Genomic DNA, 4,644 nt, shown 5'->3' on the forward strand with positions numbered 1-4,644 from the left:
TTACCGCTTTCCATAAGAGGCTCACAGCTGACAACCTCTTACGGAAACTGAGGAACATCATCGCAGAATGGCTTACCCCAATTGGACTCTCCTGGGGATTTGTGACATCGGACAATGCCACCAATATTGTGCGTGCATTACATCTGGGCAAATTCCAGCACGTCCCATGTTTTGCACATACATTGAATTTGGTGGTGCAGAATTATTTAAAAAAACGACAGGGGCATGCAAGAGATGCTGTCGGTGGCCCGAAGAATTGCGGGCCACTTTCTGCATTCAGCCACCGCGTGCCGAAGACTGGAGCACCACCAAACATTCCTGCACCTGCCCTGCCATCCTCTGAAGCAAGAGGTGGTAACGAGGTGGAATTCAACCCTCTATATGCTTCAGAGGATGGAGGAGCAGCAAAAGGCCATTCAAGCCTATACATCTACCCACGATATAGACAAAGGAGGGGGAATGCACCTGACTCAAGCGCAGTGGAGAATGATTTCAACGTTGTGTAAGGTTCTGCAACCCTTTGAACTTGCCACACGTGAAGTCAGTTCAGACACTGCCAGCCTGAGTCAGGTCATTCCCCTCATCAGGCTTTTGCAGAAGAAGCTGGAGACATTGAAGGAGGAGCTAAAACAGAGCGATTCCGCTAGGCATGTGGGACTTGTGGATGGAGCCCTTAATTCGCTTAACCAGGATTCAATCTGTTGAAATCAGAGCAATACATTTTGGCCACCGTGCTCGATCCTAGATTTAAAACCTACATTGTATCTCTCTTTCCGGCAGACACAAGTCTGCAGAGGTTCAAAGACCTGCTGGTGAGAAAATTGTCAAGTCAAGCGGAACGTGACCCGTCAACAGCTCCTCCTTCACATTCTCCCGCAACTGGGGGTGCAAGGAAAAGGCTAAGAATTCCGAGCCCACCCGCTGGCGGTGATGCAGGGCAGTTTGGAGTGAGGGCTGACATCTGGTCCGGACTGAAGGACCTGGCAACGATTACTGACATGTCGTCTACTGTCACTACATATGATTCTGTCACCTTTGAAAGAATGGTGGAGGATTATATGAGTGACCGCATCCAGGTAGGCACGTCAGACAGTCCGTATGTATACTGGCAGGAAAAAGAGGCAATTTGGAGGCCCTTGCACAAACTGGCTTTATTCTACCTAAGTTGCCCTCCCTCCAGTGTGTACTCCAAAAGAGTGTTTAGTGCAGTCGCTCACCTTGTCAGCAATCGGCGTACGAGGTTACTTCCAGAAAATGTGGAGAAGATGATGATCATCAAAATGAATTATAATCAATTCCTCCGTGGAGACATTTACCAGCAATTGCCTCCAGAAAGTACACAGGGATCTGAGATGGTGGATTCCAGTGGGGACGAATTAATAATATGTGAGGGGGGCGATGTACACAGTGAAAGGGGTGAGGAATCGGAGGATGATGAGGTGGACATCTTGCCTCTGTAGAGCCAGTTTGTGCAAGGAGAGATTGATTGCTTCTTTTTTGGTGGGGGCCCAAACCAACCAGTCATTTCAGTCAGCCGTGTGGCAGACCCTGTTGCTGAAATGATGGGTTCGTCAATGTTTTTCTTTTCAATCTAAGCCCCTGCAGTTTTCTGTAAGAATCTGCTTCGCAATGATGATCAACAAGTCACAAGGGCAAACACTCAGGGCTGGAGGTGTAGATCTTAGGACCAGCTGCTACAAGCATGGCAAAGGTGTCACTATCATTGGTGACACCCAGAGAGGCAGCGAGGGAGATTGTAATGCAGTGCGCGCAGATAAGCAGCGCAATGGTAAAAAGGAGGCATGGTCTCATAGGTAGGGGTGTGGCCTGTTTTCCTGAATCTCCATTTTGTTGCTCCGGGTATCCCGGGGGTTGAGTGCTGCACCCGGGCACTAGTGTGTGAGTGGTGCTGGCTCCTGCACAGTGACAGAAACTGGGTGTTGCACGTAATGTTACAGTGAAACACCCATATTCTGTCACTGAAGAGGAGCCGGCACTTTGGTGTCACCCCCCTTGGCGGGTGACACTCGGGTGTGGGCAGCAACCCCGTTGTGATGCCACTGACCCATGGGAAGCTTTACGTGGCTTACACATGTGTTAGTAGCCCCAAGCATCTTTTGTGTTAGTCCCTGAAGAAAAACTTCAAATATTTACAAATACATTTTGTAATCAATGGGCCTAATTCAGTAAGGATTGCAAATTCTGCTAAGTAACAGAATTTGCAATCCTTTGGTTCGCATGCTGGGGCCACCCAGCATGCCGCCTCCCTTCTTGACCACGCTGAAATTGCAGTCTCAGTGCAGTTCAGCGTGATCATAAAAAATGGGTTAGCCTCCTGTTGGTGCAGACTGTATGTGTGCGCAGGAAGCCGCCACCATTTTTGTGATCGCAGCTGCTGCATGTGATGTCATGCAGCAGCTCTGACCACGCCTCCTGTTTCTCCGTTGCCGACCCCATTTTGTAGCCCTGCCCATGCACCCCTCCATCTCTGACTTGGAAATGGATTGTTGCTGACCCCCCCCCCCCAGCACCGATTGACAGTCAGAAGCGATCGCATTATCTGCGGGGTGCCGCAGAAAATGCAGGCGCATGCGTATGCTCTTAGCAATTTTTGCAGTTGGATTGCTTATTGCGATTGCAATCCAACCTGAATCAGGCTCTATTACCTATCACAATGCACTGCGGGTAGTACAAAATGGGGTTAATATAAGAGAAAACCCCCCCAGAGCTGTGCTCCTTAACTGTCCCTGGTGGCTAGTGGAGCGGCTGCCCAGTAATCAGTGTCCACGCCAGTGCGCACATGGCCCACCCCCTACAGCCACGCTGGATCACGGTATAGTGTGGGCACAGAAGTCCCTTACCTCCCTTTCATCAGCGGCCTCGTGATCCCGGAGGGCGGTGTGTGTGTGACTGACCTTAGGAAGAAACCGGAGCCTCCGCTGCAGTGACCCAGCAACCAGGGCACGGGAGTATACTGCGCCGCTGGGAGTGATGGAGCTGCAGTAAAGATGTCTATTAGACCTAACCTGCTGCAGCCCTTGTAGATTCTTATAAAAAAAAGTTCTTCTTTTCTTGTCAAAATTAATAGCTAAGAATAGGCTGCCTGAGGCAGCCCCCTGTTAAGTGGCCTGCTACTGAAGGCACCAACTACAAACTGAGCTCCCTGTTCATGGAAGCGAGGTTATAGAGCAGGGGGCGCTGAGCATCTTGGGAACAGTCAAAAGCTTTGAGCCTGTTGGTGCCTCAGATCAAGATCCTACTCTACACCCCAATGTGAATCCTTGTGGAGTCCAGTGTACCCCACAGAAGAAATGAATGTGTCACACCCATTGGCAGCAACATTAGAATAGCTGCTGATGGGCACAATTGAGAAAGGAAGGGGGGAAAACATTTGAATCCAGCACATATATGTAATTTGAATATGTAATTTGTACCTTCCTACTTTAAAATGTAATGGATGAACCTCACCCTGTGAGAACTATCTTCATGATCAAGAGATCTCATACGCAAGAAAAGCATGTGTTGGGATAGGGCTGTGGAGGGCGGCTGCTCGAGCACACCCCCGTCAAGTTAAGGAGATTCAACTGAGGAAGCACAAGGGAACTCTTGTCTGGGGACAACAACTGCAGGGAGACCACATCTTTTCAGAAGAAAATGAGAGGGCGGAAGGCTGCCTAATACTGAAGCACCCTCAAACATCAAACCATATGCAACAACTAGTACAAGCATTCCTGGGGAAAGGTCTGCAGCAGACGGATTTGCATACGGTGATGTCATCCAAGCAGTGGGCCAAAGTTGGCTGGAACCCTCATCTGCATATGAAAAGAGATAAGGGGCGCTTGGATGACCCCTAGTTCGCATTGAACACCCCCCACCCTCCTTTGGTGTGGGGCTCATGTTGGCCATGCCCCAGCCCCTGAAGCATTCAAGCTGATTTCTTGCAGCAGCTGGGCACTGTAACAGCTCCAGAGCTGCTCTGTAAGGCAAATAAAAGGGTGTGGGCCCTGCAACACCACCTGTAGTTCGCATTGTGCGTTGGAAGGCACAAAGTAAGCAGACGGGAGAAGTCAGGATAGTGCGCAAGGGCATAGAAGGGAGGGGCTCAAGAAAAGAGAAGTGGAAACAGACAGCAAACTAGGCTGGAGAGAGACCTGAGACAATGAGATCTAAATTATACCAGAGCCAACCAGGGGAAAGCACAAATGCAGTCCCCCTCCCCCCCCCCCTACCACAAATTATGCAGTCGAGATTCCCACATTTGGGGAAATCACAGAGGTCAGCATACCCAGAATGCAATGAATGAACCTCACCCTGGGAAAACAATCTTCATGACCATGGTATCACCTAAGCAAAATAAGTATGATTTGAGATAGGGCTGGGGAGGGCCGCTGCTCAGGCACACCTCCGTCAAGTAAAGGAGATTCAACTGAGGCAGCACAAGGGAACTCTCATCTGGGGACAACAACTGCAGGGAGAACACATTTTCAGATGAATGTGTGAGGGCAGAAGGCTGCCTAATACTGAAGCACCCCCCAAACAACAAACCAAATGCAACAACTAGTGCAAGCATTCCTGGGGGAAGGCCTGCAGCAGATGGATTCGCATATGGTGATGTCATCCAAGCAATGGGTATAGTTGGCTGCA

General features: G+C 49.8%; 1 pseudogene; it reads right to left on the reverse strand.

Moving 5' to 3' along the window:
* Positions 1-4,187: 4,187 nt before the first annotated feature.
* On the reverse strand, positions 4,188-4,361 carry LOC134951911 (U1 spliceosomal RNA; annotated as a pseudogene).
* Between the last annotated feature and the right edge of the window lie 283 nt (positions 4,362-4,644).

The sequence above is a fragment of the Pseudophryne corroboree genome, chromosome 8, assembly GCF_028390025.1.
Source record: "Pseudophryne corroboree isolate aPseCor3 chromosome 8, aPseCor3.hap2, whole genome shotgun sequence".
NCBI lineage: Eukaryota > Metazoa > Chordata > Amphibia > Anura > Myobatrachidae > Pseudophryne > Pseudophryne corroboree.